The sequence below is a fragment of the Dipteris shenzhenensis genome, chromosome 6 (genome assembly GCF_047967505.1).
Source record: "Dipteris shenzhenensis isolate YYH24624 ecotype China chromosome 6, Dip_SZ_1.0, whole genome shotgun sequence".
NCBI classification, from domain to species: domain Eukaryota; kingdom Viridiplantae; phylum Streptophyta; class Polypodiopsida; order Gleicheniales; family Dipteridaceae; genus Dipteris; species Dipteris shenzhenensis.
Genome location: NC_141601.1, coordinates 53,410,679 through 53,429,517, shown reverse-complemented (window position 1 = coordinate 53,429,517; position 18,839 = coordinate 53,410,679).

Here is an 18,839-nt window from a genome sequence, read left to right as displayed (position 1 = left end):
TCAGCAAAAAAGTTTGGGTGTATTTTTTGAAAAAGAAAAGTGAAGTGTTTGGGCACTTCAAAGCTTTTAAAGCTATGGTTGAAAAAGAAACAGGCCTGCAAATCAAATGCCTAAGGTCAGATGGAGGGGGAGAGCCTCTCAAATGAGTTTGCAAGGTTCCTGCAAGAGCATGCCATAAAGCAGCTATATTCATGCAGTCATACCCCACAGCAAAATGGACTTGCAGAAAGGAAAAACAGGCATATTGGAGAGGTATCTCGGGCCATGCTAAATGAAAAAGATCTACCAGATTATTATTGGGCTGAAGCAGTTGCTACATCAGTTTACATAATGAACAGGGCTCCCATTGCAGCAATACAATGCATAACGCCAGAGGAGATGTATACTGGTAGGAAACCAGACATTTCTCATTTCAAAATTTTTGGTTGCATTGCCTATGTTCATGTGCCAGATGAGTTGAGGTCCAAGTTGGATCCAAAAGCTGAGAAGTGCATCTTTATTGGTTATTCTCTACAGCAGAAAGGGTATAGATGCTATAACCCTTCTACTCGTAAGTTTACAGTGAGTAGAGATGTAGTTTTTTATGAGATGAGCAGCTGGTATAAACCAGTAAATGTGGTTGATGATGTAGATGCACAAAACGGTTATGCTGCACAGAATTCACAGCAGTAATCACAAAATATTAGTGGACCTATAGTGTCCTTTAGCAGTGGTTCACATACTTCACCATGGACAGGCAGATTGAGATCAGGAGAATCTCCTCAAAGCAATGCAGACAGTGGTATGCAGGTATCACGAAAAGGAAAAGAGAAAGTAGATCAGCCCATGGTTGATGTGAATGCAGGTCACTCTTATGTGGATGGTGAATCCAGTGGCTCAGAACATAGCATTGATGATGAGTTGGGTATTCCTTTTGTTCTTACACCTGGAGTAAGGAAGACCAGGGATGTTTTGAGAGCACCTGGTAGTGAGCCTATTTTGTGCAGGTCTACCAGAGTCAAGTATCCTGTGGATAGGCTGAAATATGATGGATTTACAGCCATTCACTATGCCTATATGGTTAAAGTGATACAAGAACAAGAACCCACTTCTTTTGAGCAAGCCATGGGAAAAGAAAAATGGGAGAAAGCCATGGATGAAGAAATGGATGCCTTGGAAGTAAATGCTACATGGGCATTGGTGCCTTTGCCTAAAGACAAGAATGCAATTGGTTGCAAGTGGGTCTATAAGGTGAAGCACAATGCAGATGGTTCTGTGAGCAAGTACAAGGCAAGATTAGTTGTCAAGGGGTATGCACAGACATATGGCATTGATTATGAAGAAACATTCAGTCCGGTTGCAAGGATGGCAACTGTAAGATCAGTCATTGCTATGGTTGCATCGAAGGGATGGTCTTTACATCAGATGGATGTAAAGAATGCCTTCTTGCATGGTGATTTGCAAGAAGAGGTCTATATGGAGCAGCCACCAGGTTATGTGCATGCTGTTCATCCTGAGTTTGTTTGCAGGTTGAAGAAAGCCTTGTATGGCTTGAAGCAAGCACTCAGAGCATGGTCTGACAAGATGGGACAATATCTTGTCACTATTGGCTTTCAGATTTCGACGACAGATTTCTCACTTTATGTGAGAAAAATAGAGAAAGGTATTATGCTGCTTGTGATTTATGTTGATTTAATCATCACAGGTGATAGTGATGAAGATATCCTTCATGTGAAAATGCTATTGAAGTAGAAGTTTGAGATGAAGGATTTGGGAGAGCTGCATTTCTTCTTGGGCATTGAGGTGATTAGATCCACAAGTGGGATATGGCTCTTGCAGAGGTAGTATGGATTGGACATGCTGTCCAAATATGGGATGATAGGCTGTAAGCCTATTTCAGTTCCTTTGGAGCAGAATGTGAAGCTGAGTGCAGATGCACGTGAGCTTCTAGAAGATCCTACTATGTACAGATGCATAGTAGGAAGTTTGATTTATATGACTATTACCAGGCCAAATTTGAGCTATGCTGTTGGGTTGGTAAGTCAGTTTATGCAGGCTCCAAGGAAACTGCATTTGGATGTGGCTAGATGCATACTGAGGTATGTGAAGTCCACATTGCAGTATGGACTATTTTATGAGACTGGGGTTCAGATACAGTTGCATCGATACACTGATGCTGATTGGGCTGGTAGTATTTCTGATAGACGATTTACTAGTGGATATGTGTTTTCTTTTGGGAGTGGTGCAGTCACTTGGAGCAGCAAGAAATAGCCTACAGTCGCCTTGTTGAGCACAGAGGCTGAATACAGGGGTGCAGCAATGGCTGCATGTGAGGCAGCTTGGTTGCATAAGCTGCTTTATGATATGCATCAATCTATAGATGGGCTAGCTGTCATTTATTGTGACAACATGAGCAGTATACACTTGGCAAATAACCCAGTCTATCATGCTAGAACAAAGCACATTGAGGCACATTACCACTATGTGTGGGAGAAGGTTCTAGTAGGTTTTATTGATCTAGTTTATGTCAGCACAGAGGATCAGGTAGCTGACATATTCACGAAGGCATTGGGCGCAGAGAAGCTACGCAAGTTCAGAGACCTGCTTGGTGTGCAAGAATTGGGATTGAACTCGAGGGGGAGTGTTGAGATATCGAGCTCCACTCGTGATATGCCAGGGTGACCGTTGTCCATTTATGTCACCAACTTGTTAGCTGCAGATGCGGTTGGTACACCGCCCATGAAGAATAGCTGGATGACAGCTATCTTTATGTACTCTAGTTAGTGGCTCAGTTAGTATGCCACCTAGGTTAGTTGAGTTTGGTTTGAGACCCACATATAGGGTTCATCTATTTCTTTTTGTAAGAGAGAGAGTTTTTGGCTTTCACAACTAAGAAGAGGAAAACTATTTTCAGCCTCCACCTTTGAGTGTATTCCCCCATTGTGTATGTGAGAAAGTTGCAAGTGACTCCTTACCTCTCTCCCACTCTCTTCACAATGATAAGGTGGCATGGGTCCTCCATGTACCTGTGAAGAGAGTGGGAGAGAAGTAAGGAGTCTCACTTGTAGCTTTCTCACATACACAATGGGGGAATACACATAAAGGTGGAGGTTGAAGACAGTTTTCCTCTTCTTAGTTGTAAAAGCCAAAAGAATCTCTCTTAGTACAAAAGGAATAGGTGAACCCTGTATGTGGGTCTCAAACCAAACTCAGCTAACCTAGGTGGCATACTAACTAAGCCACTAACTAGAGTACATAAAGATAGCTATCATCCAGCTATTATTCATGGGCAGTGTACCAGCCGCATCTGCAACTAACAAGTTGGTGTACCAACCGCATCTACAGCTAACAAGTCGGTTATAGCTTGTCATCCCATATTTGGATAGCATGTCCAATCCATACTGCCTCTGCAAGAGCCATATCCCACTTGTGGATCTAATCACCTCAATGCCCAAGCAGCTCTCCCAAATCCTTCATCTCAAACTTTTGCTTCAATAGCATTTTCACATGAAGGATATCTTCATCCCTATCACGTGTGATGATCAAAACATCAACATAAATGACAAGCAGCATAGTGCCTTTCTCTGTTTTTCTCACATAAAGTGAGAAATCTGCCGTGGAAATCTGAAAGCCAATAGTGACAAGATACTGTCCTATCTTGTCAGACCATGCTCTGAGTGCTTGCTTCAAGCCATACAAGGCTTTCTTCAACCTGCAAACAAACTCAGTATGAACAACATGCACATAGCCTAGTGGGTGCTCCATATAGACCTCTTCTTGCAAATCACCATGCAAGAAGGCATTCTTTACATCCATCTAATGTAAAGACCATCCCTTTGATGCAGCCATAGCAATGATTGCTCTTACAGTTGCCATCCTTGCAACCGGACTGAATGTTTCTTCATAATCAATGCCATATGTTTGTGCATACCCCTTGACAACTAATCTTGCCTTGTATCTGCTCACAGAACCATCTGCATTGTGCTTCACCTTATAAACCCACTTGTAGCCAATTGCATTCTTGTCTTTAGGCAAAGGCACCAATTCCCATGTAGCATTTGCTTCCAAGGCATCCATTTCTTCATCCATGGCTTTCTCCCATTTTTCTTTTCCCATGGCTTGCTCAAAAGAAGTGGGCTCTGGTTCATGTATCACTTTGACCATATAGGCATAGTAAATCACTATAAATCCATCATATTTTAGCCTATCCACAGGATACTTAACTCTGGTGGACCTATGCAAAATAGGCTCACTACCAGGTGCTCTCAAAACATCCCTTGTCTTCCTTACTCCAGGTGTAACAATAGAAGGGATACCCAACTCATCATCAAGGCTCTGTTCTGAGCCACTGGATTCACCATCCACATAAGAGTGACCTGCATTCACATCAACCTTGAGCTGATCTACTTTCTCTTTTCCCTTTCGTGATACTTGCATACCACTATCTACATTGCTTTGAAGAGATTCTCCTGATCTCAGTCTGTCTATCCATGGCAAAGTATGTGAACCACTGCTAGAGGACACTACAGGTCCACTAATATTTTGTGATTACTACTGTGAATTCTGTGCAGCATTACCATTTTGTGCAGCTCATCATCAATCACATTTACTGGCTTATACCAGCTACTCATCTCATCAAAAACAACATTTCTGCTCACTGTGAACTTACGAGTAGAAGGGTTATAGCATCTATACCCTTTTTGCTGCAGAGAATAACCAATAAAGATGCACTTCTCAACTTTTGGATCCAACTTGGATCTCAACTCATCTAGCACATGAACATAGGCAATGCAACCAAAAACTTTCAAATGAGAAATATCTGGTTTCCTACCAGTATACCTCTCCTCTGACGTAATGTGATGATTGATGTAGATGCACAAAATGGTAATGCTGCACAGAATTCATAGCAGCAATCACAAAATATCAGTGGACCTACAGTGTCCTCTAGCACTGTTTCAGATACTTCGCCATGGACAGGTAGATTGAGATCAGGAGAATCTCCTCAAAGCAATGCAGATAGTGGTACACAGGTATCACAAAAAGGAAAAGAGAAGGTAGATCAGCCCATGTTTGATGTGAATGTAGGTCACTCTTATGTGGATGGTGAATCCAGTGGCTCAGAACAGAGCATTGATGATGAGTTGGGTATTCCTTCTGTTGTTACACCTGGAGTAAGAAAGACAAGGGATGTTTTGAGAGCACCTAGAAGTGAGCCTATTTTGCACAGGTCTACCAGAGCTAGGTATCCTGTGGATAGGCTGAAATATGATAAATTTACAGCCATTCACTATGCCTATATGGTCAAAGTGATACACGAACTAGAACCCACTTCTTTTGACAAGCCATGGGAAATGAAAAATGGGAGAAAGCCATGGATGAAGAAATGGATGCCTTGGAAGCAAATCCTACATGGGAATTGGTGCCTTTGCCTAAAGACAAGAATGCAATTGGCTGTAAGTGGGTTTATAAGATCAAGCACAATGTAGATGGTTCTATGAATAGATACAAGGCAAGATTAGTTGTCAAGGGGTATGCATAGACATATGGCATTGATTATGAAGAAACTTTCAGTCCAATTGCAAGGATGGCAACTGTAAGAGCAGTCATTACTATGGCTACATCAAAGGGATGGTTTTTACATCAGATGGATGTAAAGAATGCCTTCTTGCATGGTGATTTGCAAGAAGAGGTCTTTATGGAGCAGCCACCAGGTTATGTTCATGCTATTCAGCTTGAGTTTGTCTGCAGGTTGAAGAAAGCCTTGTATGGCTTGAAGCAAGCACTTACAGCATGGTCTAACAAGATAGGACAGTATCTTGTCAGTATTGCCTTTCAGATTTCCAAGGCAGATTTCTCACTCTATGTGAGAAAGACAAAGAAAGGTATTATGCTGCTTGTCATTTATGTTGATGATTTGATCATCACAAGTGATAGTGATGAAGATATCCTTCATGTGAAAATGTTATTGAAGCAGAAGTTTGAGATGAAGGATTTGGGAGAGCTGCATTATTTCTTGGGCATTGAGGTGATTAGATCACCAAGTGGGATACAGCTCTTGTAGAGGCAGTATGGATTGGACATGCTGTCCAAATATGGAATGACAGGCTATAAGCCTATTTCAGTTCCTTTGAAGCAGAATGTGAAGCTGAGCACAGATGCAGGTGAGCTTCTGGAAGACCCTACTATGTTCAGACGCATAGTAGGAAGTTTGATTTATATGATTATTACCAAGCTAGATTTAAGATATGCTATTGGATTGGTAAGTCAGTTTATGCAGGCTCCAAGGAAAGTGCATTTGGATGCGGCTAAACGCATACTCAGGTATGTGAAGTCCACATTGCAGTATGGACTATTTTATGAGGCTGGGGTTCAGATACAATTGCATGGATACACTGATGCTGATTGGGTTGGTAGTACTTCTGATAGACGATCTACTAGTGGATATGTGTTCTCTTTTGGGAGTGCTGCAGTCACCTGGAGCAGCAAGAAACAGCCTACAGTTGCCTTGTCGAGCACAAAGGCTGAGTACAGGGGTGCAGCAATGGTTGCATGTGAGGTAGCTTGGTTGCGTAAGCTACTTTATGATATGCATCAGTCTACAAATGGGCCAGTTGTCATTTATTGTGATAACATGAGCACTATACACTTGGCAAATAACCCAGTCTATCATGCTAGAACAAAGCACATTGAGGTGCATTATCACTATGTGTGGGAGAAGGTTTTACTATGTCTTATTGATCTAGTTTATGTTAGCACAAAGGATTAGGTCGCTGACATATTCATGAAGGCATTGGGCGCAGAGACGCTGCGCAAGTTCAGAGACCTGCTTGGTGTGCAAGAATTGGGATTGAGCTCGAGGGGGAGTGTTGAGATATCGAGCTCCACTCGTGATATGCCAGGGTGACTGTTATGTATTTATGTCACTGACTTGTTAGCTGCAGATGCGGTTGGTACACCGCCCACGAATAATAGCTGGATGACAGCTATCCTTATCTACTCTAGTTTGTGGCTCAGTTAGTATGCCACCTTAGTTAGTTGAGTTTGGTTTGAGACCCACATATAGGGTTCTTCTATTTCTTTATACTAGAGTTCTTTTGGCTTTCACAACAAAGAAGAGGAAAACTGTTTTCAGCCTCCACCTATGTGTGTATTCCCCCATTGTGTATGTGAGAAAGCCGCAAGTGAGACTCCTTCCCTCTCTCCCACTATCTTCACAGGGGGTCGGTCCCAAAATAGGCCACCGACCACATGATAGAACCGTGGCACAAAATAGAGCAACTGACGTACGGTCTCCGTTTAGCCTAGAGCCATCTGGGCTCATCTAGGGCTCCAAACAGGGCCCGCAACCCGAGAGTGGGCTGCCCCAGTAAATGCTCCATCTACCCTCAATGCGGTTAGTCATGGGATGCCTTCCCGCACTTGCATGTAGCCTAGTTGGTGGTGTGCCAACTCTATCTAAAGCTGTCCAGCCATGAGGCCACACATGGCCCCCATCTAGTGTCCAAACCAGGACCTACCAGATAACCGAGCTACTCAAATGCCGTCTCCTCATATGGGGGGCTTACAAGTAGAGTTATCTAGTTCCTGCGTATTTATGCAAGTGGAGCATTGATATCTAACACCCCCCCTCAATGTCCACCTGCAAGTGAACTTACTTTTTCGGCCCAATGCGAAGTCGATGAAGATGCCTCTCCAGCAAGTCTCCTCTAAGAGCCTTCATAAAAATGTCCGCAGCATTCTCTGTAGTTAGACAATACACCAAGTCGACCTCTCCATCCATGATGAGCTCGCATACAAAGTGATATTCAATCTCAATGTGTTTTGTGCGAGCGTGGAACACAGGGTTCTTTGCAATTGCCATGCAACTCTGATTGTCACATGATAACTGCGTAGGCTTTTTCTGCACTGCACCCATGTCCCTTAAAATCCTCCTCAACCACACTGCCTCACAAAAAGCAAAACATGCTGATTTGTACTCAGCCTTGGTAGAAGAAAGAGCAACTGTGGGTTGCTTCTTGCTGACCCATGACATAGCTCTAGATCCAAGTGAGAAACAGTAACCTGTCACTGATCTCCTGATGTCCACGTCTCCTGCACAATCCGAGTCACAGAATCCGATCAAGATGTTGCCCTTGGTATAGGTGATGCCATAATAAACTGTGCCTTTGATGTATTTTAGCACCTGCATCCCTGCCCTCCAATGGAGGCTTATTGGAAAACCTGCTTAGTACACCAGTCACAAAGCTGATGTCCGACCACGTGTTGCACAAGTAAATCAAGCTGCCCACAAGCCTTCTATACTTTGCTTCATCCACGAGTGGTGATGAATCCTCATTTGAGAGCTTCATGTCAACCTCCTTAGGGGTGCCAACTATCTTGCACTCAGCCATGCCAAATGCCTTTAGTATCTCTCCAACATACTTCAGCTGTGAGATGAAGATCTGTTTTGGCTCTTGCCAAACTTCAATCCCCAAACAGAAATGCATCAGTCCGAGGTCTATCAATTCAAACTCTCTTCCTAGCAAATGCTTTGTCTGTGAGATCTTCTCTTCATGGTTCCCTATTATGACAAGGTCGTCCACATAAAGGACCACGATCATACACTTGCCTCCTTCTCTGAAGATATACAAATTTGCATCAAATGGGAACCCGTTTTGCAGAAAGTAGGCATCAATCCACTGGTACCACACTCGTGGGGCCTGTTTCAGCCCATAAAGTGCCTTCTTCAGTTTACAGACTTTACCTTCTGAATCAAGGATCACAAAACCTGGTGGTTGTTCCACGTATACCTCCTCCTTGAGATCTCCATTCAGAAAGGTGGATTTTACATCCATCTGAAACACGGGCCAACTTCCCTAGGCTGCTAAAGCCAAAACACTGCGAATTGTGGTTAGTCGAGCTGTGGGAGCAAAAGTATCCTGATAATCAAAACCATGTACTTGTGCGAATCCTTTTGCCACGAGCCGAGCCTTGTACCTATCCAACATGCCGTCAGACTTGTACTTGGTCTTGTACACCCACTTGGTGCCGATTACCTTGCATTTTGGTGGTCGATCCACAAGGTCCCAAGTGTTGTTCTTCATTATGGAGCCATACTCTGACTACATAGCCTCCATCCACCTATCATCACCCTGTGCCTCTACAAGACACTTGGGTTCGTCAGCACGGATCACCTCTATCATCAAAGCATAGTTGACCAAGTGTTCATGTGCCCTTCTTTGCTCCTCTAATCTCTTGGACCGGTGGTCAGATGGTTCCTCCTTAATGGCTAGAGGTTCTTTCCCATCCAAAAGCTACTTTACCCACTTCAGGAATGGCCGTTGCCATTGTGGTTTTGCAAGCTCTTCTTTCTCTTCTTTATCTTGAATCCTCCCAAGCACCGTTGGGGGAGTTTGGTCTACTATTGGTGGTTGTACTAGATGGATATCCTAGTCCTGGTTGTTTGGGAAGGAAGCATCCTCCTCCAATTGATGCGGCTATTCTGAGAAGACCACATCGCGACTTTCTATTACCTTCTTGGTAACAGGATTATAGAGATAGTAACCCTTTGCCTCTTCACTATAGCCCAAGAAAATACACTTCCATCTCTTCAGTTCCCATTTTGTTCTGTTAGCATCGGGGACATGCACAAAATAGTCACATCCAAAAACTCTGAAATGTGCAACTAAAGGCTTCTTACCAGAAAAGGCCTGCAGTGGAGTCATCCCGTTCACAGCCTTCATGTAGCTATGATTCAGAATGTAAACTGCCATGTTACATGCTTCAGCCCAGAAAGTCTTTGGCAAATCTTTCCCTTTCATCATACTCCTGCCCATTTCGTAGATGATGTGCATCTTGCGCTCTGCTACTCCATTTTGCTATGGTGTATGTGGCGGGGGTTTCTATCTCTTGATCCCGTGACTTTTCCAGTAACTTTCGAATTCACTTGATGTGAACTCACCACCTCTGTCTGATCTTAACTTCTTCACCTTCCTCCCCATTTCTTTCTCGACCATTACATGCCATTCTTTGAACTTACTAAAAGCCTCATCTTTAGCCTTCAGGAAGTATATCCATATCCTTCTACTATAGTCATCGATCAGCGTCATGAAGTAGTAGGAACTACCCAAAGCTTCCATCTCCATCTTTTCACAGAGGTCCATGTGAATGAGCTCTAGAGGAGCCTTTGCCCTGTTGGCCTCTTTAGGAAAGGGCTGCCGATGCTGCTTGCCCATCATGTAAGCTTCACATACATCAGGCAGATCTGTAATTTCTGGTAGGTCTGCAATCATTCCACTTTTATGCATCTCCTTTAAAGAACTAAGGTTTAGATGACCAAACCTCTCATGCCACACCTTAGTGTTGCTCACATTGGCTCGAGCACTGAAAGCTAAGAGTTCGTAGATGTTGTTGCGCCGTGTACCTTTACCAATGACCTTCCCTTGAAGATCCAAAATTTGTGTGCCATTCTTATCGAAGTGATCTTTGAGGTCCCAATCCGTGATCACAGAAATGGACAACAAGTTCCTCTTGATATCTAGCACATAAAGAACATCGGACAATTGTTTTACAACTCCATCTGACTTGAGAGCAATTGTACCTTTTCCTTTTGCTGGATATTTTGCATCATTGCCGACTGCTACCAGGATGTCATTCCCTACTGGATGTAGAGAGGTATACCAATCCTTCTGACTGGTCATGTGGCACGATGCACCACTGTCAATAAGCCAGGGTTCTTCCGCAGGTACATGAACTGCCTCCATGCAAATCTCCTCAATTGCTACAAACAGCTCTACTGGTACTGCCTGTGTGCTATTGCTAGACTCTTTCTTTACTCCGTTCTTCTCATCTGCAATCTTCTTTCGGCACTCATTCTGCTTGTGCCCTGCCTTGTTGCAATAGAAGCACTTAATCTTCTTCTTTCTCTTTTTATCATTAGAAGAAGAGTTGCCAGAGTCCTTACCCTTACCTTTCTTTGATCCAGCCGAGAAAGGCGAATCTTCTCCAGTCCTCATCTTTTAACACATCTCCTCCTCCAGAAGCATCGCACTAAAATCCTCAAAGTTGAGGGGCGGATTTCTGTCTTGCATATTCAGCACCGTAATAAGACCGTCGTACTTTGGTGGGAGAATCCGTATGCACCTTTGTGCTAGATTCTCGTTGGTGTGCCAATCGTAGCCATCTGATGGCACAGATTCTTCACCTTGGTGATGAACTTCTCTATCGCTTCAAACTCAGACAATTTCTCATTCGTGAGTTGAGTCTCCACATTCTGAATCCGCGTCTGATTCATGGTCTCATACTAATTTTTCAAGACCGCGTCCATGCCTCCTCTACTGTGGTGACATGTTGAATTAATGCCATGATAGAATCACTTACACTGCAGACAATAGAACACAATGCATCTACATTTCTTCTTATCCACCTGAGAATCTCATCCACAGTTGGTACTATTTGTTGTCCTGCATTGGCTGGATTCGGTCTCGCAACCGGCTTCACGTCCACCCCAGTAGCAGTATCCCAAAGCTTGTATGCGCTTAGGATGGTCTTCATCTTGAACTTCCAAAGTGGATAGTTAGTGCCGTCCAACTTTTCTCTTTCATCGAATGGTGGGATTCGTAGTCTTGTGGGCTGGGCCATCTCTCACAATCTGCTTGCAAATAGAAACACACTACCGAATCTTCTTGCTAGAGTCCAGGCTTTGATACCATGTAAGAAAACAATACAACGTCTGTGCTCAACAGATAACAGGATCTCGTATGCAAGAGAGAAAAGCAGATAGTATAGAGAATCAAAAATTTGATTACTATAAAACTGATACAATAGATGGCGCTACCTCCTAGTCGTGCGCTCCTATGTGAGAAGCTTCGATGGCCTACTGGAAACAATAGAGGACGGAGGCTGGATGCTAAGGAATCAAGGTTGCTATAGCCAGTGATGATAATGGGATTCACGAGCTTGCTCTTATATAGCCACCACTCGTAGTTAGTTAGACCCAATTGGGTGATCGACCCAGTCTGCCCAAAACGGTTGACTAGGGGTCGACCCTGAAATAGGCCACCGACCAATGATAGAACCATGGCACAAAACAGAGCAACTACATACGGCCTAGAGCCATCCGGGATCATTTGGGGCTCCAAACAAGCCCCGCAACCCGAGAGTGGGCTGCCCAGGGAAATGCTCCATCTACCCTTAGTGCGGTCAGTCATGGGATGCCTTCCCACACTTGTATGTAGCCTAGTTGGTGGTGTGCCAACTCTATCTGAAGCCGTCCAGCCATCAGGCCACACATGGGCCCCATTTGGTGTCCAAACTAGGACCTACCAAATAACCAAGCTACTCAAATGCCTTCTCCTCATATGGGGGGCTTACAAGTAGAGTTAACTAGTTCTCGCGTAGTTACACGAGAGTGGAGCATTGATATCTAACAAAGCATCCTTCCTTGTGCTTCTCCTACTAACTAGTATCCTCTGGATTTGTCTCTGATCATACATTCATCTCCATCAAAGATGACTCGATAGTTGCGTTCTGTCATTTGCCCAATTGACAGGAGGTTCTCACTGAACTTTGAAACATAGAGTACATCTTTCACCAATCCTTTTGTACTAGTTAAATTGTTCATAGGGGCAATTATTTTCCCTTGAACTGGGTTTTGTGTGTTATCTGCGGTGTAGATAACGTTTTTTGGTCCTTCTAATGGTTTCATCTCTGTGAACCATTCCTAATGCTCTGTCATGTGTGATGATGCATCGGTGTTGATATACTAGGGATCTAGATCTACTTGATCAACTTGATAAATACATTCCCCTTTTAAATTGTAACTAATGTCAATGTATAATGTATCAGTCTTGCATATCCTTACTTGCAAGATACATATTTTAAGGTTCATTAGCATAATGATTATGACTTGAATGTCCACCGCGATAATTTCCTCTTCCATGGAAATTCCCCCGATTGTTGTTGGATTGACCTCCTTAGTCATATTGCTTCTTGCAACAATCTCTTTCATAGTGTCCAAACTTATGACAATAGTTGCACTGAATGTTTTACATGGTGGATGCATTCCCTCATCCTTGAAATCTTCCTCTATTGGAATGATTTCCTCTTAGATGCTGCTGCTGATGCTGACTTTGATGCTGATGATGATGATCACTTCTCTAAGATGCTCTACCTTTACCTCTACCTCTACCTTTACCTCTGTCTGAAGCTATGAATGCTTGATCATTGGAATGACCTTTGCATGCTTAAATGGCCCAAATCCTAAATTCTTCACCAAGTAACACTGGTTGTAACTCTTCCAATGATTTGCTGTTGAATGGCAATAGTCTAGACTAGATTCTTGTATCGCTCTCCTAGTCCATTCAAAACCATTTCTATGGAATTCATAGTCTGTCCTGCTGCTGTGAGTTGATTGTTGTAATCCTAGATCTTGAGTACATAAGCATGACCAGTTTCATTGCTATGGCAAAAACTTTGGTTGATCCAGTTTCTCAGTGTGAGAATACTGGATGTGTTCTTAGACACATAAAGAGCCATGAACATATTCCATGCTTCGTTGGATGTCTTCACTTTGTTAAGTTGTCCAAGCATGACATCTTGCACATTTTGTTTGATCGAATGATATGCATATTTGTCTTTCTTGTCCCATTCTACCTATGCTTGGGCAATGGCAAGATCTATAGCATATGTGGACATCATTGATGCAGGTGTAGAACCTTCTAGGTGTGATGCGCAAATGGTGGGAGTTGCTACTGGACTGTTAGATGGTCTAGGTGTAGACCCATCGACATACTCCCATTTGTCTTGAAGAACAAGGATGGTCTCCATTCGGTATTTCCATGTGCCATAGTTGGAATTATCTAACTTAGCAGATGCCTCCAAATTGAGATTGCTAGTCATAGACATGGTGCAAGAAATATACTCAAAGTGCATGGGAAAATTACTGTCTGAATCAACTGCAAAACATTGTATCAAGTGCAATATGAACTATCGATGAAGATACAACTATAATATATCCGAATCTGTTACAAGGCTTGTGGTAAATGATTCCAGGAATAGCCAAGAGGTTTACAAGGCTTGAAATAATGTGCACAAATGCCAAAAAATAGCCTATAAGGCTTTATAATGGTGTTTGCATGTGAGTGCAAAATCAAATAATGTGCAGTCTTCCCACTCAGCAATCATCCAATGCCTCTGAAAACACTAAAGTCTTCTCACTCAACTATAGAAGACCAGGTTTCAAAACATGTGATGATGTGAAACCTTATGTGATCATAGGAATGGACCCCGAGTAGGAACTATTTGGGAATTTTGGGCACGGCTTTGATTGGTTGCTTTGGATTTCTCTCCTCTATGGATGAACTAATGCACTTTGATCTAGATTTAGACCAACCATTAAGTGATGCAAAACAATCAGTAATTCATTTTCTTTTGTTCATTTTGATGTAGAGGCTTGATGTCGAGGCTAAAAATTGTGTGATACATGCACTAAAATGTGCACATGATGAACAAGTACGTAGATCATAAATAATCAAGTGTTTTTCCTTTTTAGAGCAGCCTCAAATTCTTCTTGGATTAAGAGATACAGCTTGATCTAGGTGGAGGGGCCAAAAAGGGTGAAAATGATGATGTGGCACTTTGATGTGGTAGCTGTGTTCACATGAAAAGACTGTGCCTGGGACAAGGGGTGTGCATGTGAAGCACTATCTGTGCGGTGGAAGTTGGGTGCATATGCAGCATGCACAGTATGCTTAGCAAGAAACTGTGCATAGCAAGGGCTATGCCACATGGCAGTGATGACTTGGCAAGATGACATGGGAGTGCTGATGCGGACTGGCGATGTGGAGTAGTTGATGTGGCAAATGAGTTGGCAATGTTGACATGACAGTTGATGTAGCATGGATGACATGGTAGCTGGTCAATGATGATGTGGACCGATGATGTGGTAGTCGATGGTGACATGGCACAAGGCCAATTGTGTTAATGTGGCAATAGGATAAGATCTACCACATGGTAGATAACGGATGATGTGGCACTTTGTAGGTTGATGATGATGTGGCTACTGGATAGTCGTGATCATGTATGTGGCAACTGATGTGGGTGCTTGCATGGCAGATGTGACATGGCAGATAAGGCTGACATGACCTTCTGCCACATGTCAAGTTCTTGACCAAGTCCCTTGGGATAAAGTTGAGAATAGACCAAGGGCTTGAGGGCCACTAGAATCTTATAGATTTTATCAAAATCTAAAAGATTCTATTAAAGATTTCATCTTCTAGGTCACCATCTCATATTTGCATCGGGCAGCTCGTGAGTTGCATGTGTAGCTGTCATTTCATCAAGGACTTGATTTGATTGGAGAGGATTTAGAGCTCACAATGTTGGTGCTCCATTCGTTGTAGCTTCTGTGGTCGACCGTCACTAGAGCCGGTCATCAAAGCGTCGATGTTGAGGTTGCCTATGAGCTGAATCATTGTTGGCTTGAGCATTGGTGTGGAAGGTGAGTGGTCATCTTTTGGTTGATGGTGGCTAGCTGTGGATGGATAGGTTGGTGCTTGGTTGTGGATGGATCTGATCGTTGTAGTCGGACTTGCAAGCTTTGTTATTTTTGAGGTCATCATGACCATGTGTCATAGATGTAGGAGTTGGGCTTGTGCCAAAACTCTTGATGCAAACATAGAAGCCCACCATTATGGCCTTGTGGCCAAAACTTTTAATGGAAACATACAAGCATAGAGTTTTGGCCTTGTTGCCAAAACTTTTGATGGCAAGATACAGGCAGAGAGTTTTGGCCATAAGGTTGTGTAAGCATTTTGGCCTTGTGGCCAAAACTCTTGATGCGAACATACAAGCACACAGTTTTGGCCTTGTGGCATAGAAGTAGAGCTACTTCAGCGTCGTAAAAAATGGAGTGTCTTGGAGCGTCATTTGTTGCTTTTGAATTTTATGGAGGGTCATTTTTGCTACTGCATTTGGAGATGCTAGCTATGAGTAATAGTTTCTTATGTTGGCTAGCTAGAGGTGCTACTGTAGGTAGAGATCCAATCATTAGAAGTTAGGCTACATGGCTTGCTCATTGTGTGGGCTCATTTGCTAGTTGCGTATGGGCCGCTCATTGAGGTGATCTCATCAAAGCTAGGTTTGTTGATCCAAGTCATGTAGTGCTTGAAGGTCATTGGTCATTGTTGAGGACCTTGCAAGCTTGCCTTAATAGAGGAGGATAGAGTAGGATAACAAGGACATGCTCTCTTAGTTAATAAGATGTACTAGACTCCGACTCCCTATTTCTCTCTCTCACACAGAAGGGATTCTCAAAAGTGAAATCTAATGCAAAAAAGAAATGAGACTCTTTGTTTCTCAAAGAATCTCTCAAAATGAACCTCTATCTCTTTCATGAGGCACACTCTCACATGAGCAGAGAATGGAAAGGAATTGAACATTCAATGAACGGAAATGTCTCTCTCAAATGAATGAACATAAATCTTTCATCAACGGAATGAAAGGACTCTCTATCTCTCAATCTCTCACAATGGGAGCAGTAGAAACAGGGATAATAGGAACACGTTCATTGGCTTAGAATGGTTCATCTTTAACTATAGGAGTGGGAACAGTAGGAGCTAGAGAAGCAAAAGGGTTGCACAGATGCTCCCATAAAATCTTCTGCAAACATTGATTCCGGATGGACTTTATAACATACACTGGATGGGTCTGCTTGTGAAACAGGCCTCTTGAAGGGGCGGGCATAGGGGGGGTGTCCAATTGGGTGGCCACAGGTGTCGAGAGCTGGTGGACAATGGCAAGGCCCATAGAGGAAATAAGTACTAAAGAGGGGGTATTGGGGAAAATGCAAGTGGGGTCAGAGTGAAAGCGGGGGTTGGAGTGGAGGTGAGGCCAAGGTGTAATTGCTCCAAAAAGAATCTTCTTTTTTTGCTTCCACAAGCTCTACCAGAGCCATCGCTTGATCCAGTAGAGTTGTTTCTTCATTTGCAAGTCTCTCCTCAGTGGCCAAGCACTCCTGGAGTTGGTGGTGGAGTCGACCGATGTTTTTATTATTAGCTATTCGTTCCTGTAGTCAAGCATACAGATTCAAATAAACTTTAAGTATCCATTAGAACATTATTAAATGCCTTATTACATCTTTGGGTCTAGACTGACCAAAGAGTCGCAGATCTGATGGCGTTCCATTTTTTAGGTGCCCTATTAGAAGAATCTTTGAGTAGGATAGCTGAGTAACTAAAGGGAAAGGGAGTGAGATGTCTATGAACTAGATCCTAGAGTTCTCTAGAGAACACACAATTGAGAAAAATATGTGGGATGTCCTCCCATGCTTTGTTGCATCATTCATACCATCTGTTTCAATAGCCAACCTTTTTGGCTTTGGTGGCCGTCCAAATGCCCCAGTGGAGGATGAGCTAGAGAAGACAAGAATGTTTCTCCAGGACATTGTAGTCCTAGACTTTAGCAGACCTTTGAGACCACAGTCTCTCATCATCTCTCCTGAACCACATTTTGTTGAGGTGGGTGATCATTTCCTCTTGGCCCTCATGGATTAGTGGAACCACCCCCCTAAATTCCCTCATAGTAGGAAGGAGGCACCCACCTAGCCATGGAAGGTTTTCTCTAGCCCAAAGTCCTTGCCATTCCTTGACTAAGAGCAGGTTGAATCTATTTAATCTGTATGTGTTCAAGATGGTGTTGTCATCATACCACTTGCCTTGACCACAGTCCCATAGATCTCCCCATACCTTGATCCCTCTCTTACTGAATTTGATGGCTAGTTTAAGTTCATCTTCTCTTAGCGGGTTAGAGCTATAGATAACCAAAAACCAAATTGAGTCCTTACTGTTGAATGTGCCTATTTTTCTAAAAAAACCATTCCACTTAATATACGATCTCATAATTTCCCAAGCTCTCCACATGCCCTTCCACAGTTCCGATCCTTTTGCAACATAGGTTTCTTGACCAAAAAAGATAGAGCCTATGGGTAGATCTTTCCAATATTTGCATCGGGCCAGCTTGACTTCCCCCAGATTTTTAAAAATAAGAGTGGCCCAGACTGATTCAGGCTCTTGATAAGCTTTTAGAATCCATTTCACCATAAAGCGTACTGAGGATTTTTCAATATCTAACACCCCTAGACCTGGACTTAGGTAGAGTACAAAATTTCCATCTTACCTTAAAGCTTTTAATCTAATCTGAGGAACCTTCCCACAAGAATGTTTGGAAAAGTATGCTAAGTTGCTTAATGTGTTTTTTTAAAGGTAGCCAATAGGCTATAAAATACAAGGTGAAGGGGTAGATGTGGTTCAGAACGAATTTCCTTCTGGCTAGGGATGGTTGAAGGCCTTGCCACCTATTGATTTCATCTCTTAACTTATCCATGACCCATTCCCACCTATCTTTGATTGCATCTAAAGCCCATCGAGATCCCGAGGAGATGGAAAACCTCTCCCTCTTTGGGGATCTTACACCCTTTGTCAAGGATGATTTGGGGGGGAGCAGATTTAGTGCCAAAAACTCCTATTTTTTCGTGGTTGATTTTGGATCTCGATGCTGTGCAAAAGATATCCAAGCACTTTAGGATGCTTTCAATTGACCTATCATCATTACGTGGGGTAAGGTTGGACTAATACTCCCATTATTTTCTTCATCCTTGATAAGCCAACCTAAAGCATCAGTCGCAATGGCAAAAAGGAGCGGAGCTAAGGGGCACCCCTACCTGATGGATCTTTTAAGGGAGAATGAGGGGGAGATTGATCCATTCACCTCCACCTTAGCTCTAGCTTGATAGAGGAGAGTACCTACAAAAGAAATAAAACCTGTACCTGCTCCCATGTCTTAAAGAGAAGATAGTACAAAGCCCCACTCCATTCTATCATAAG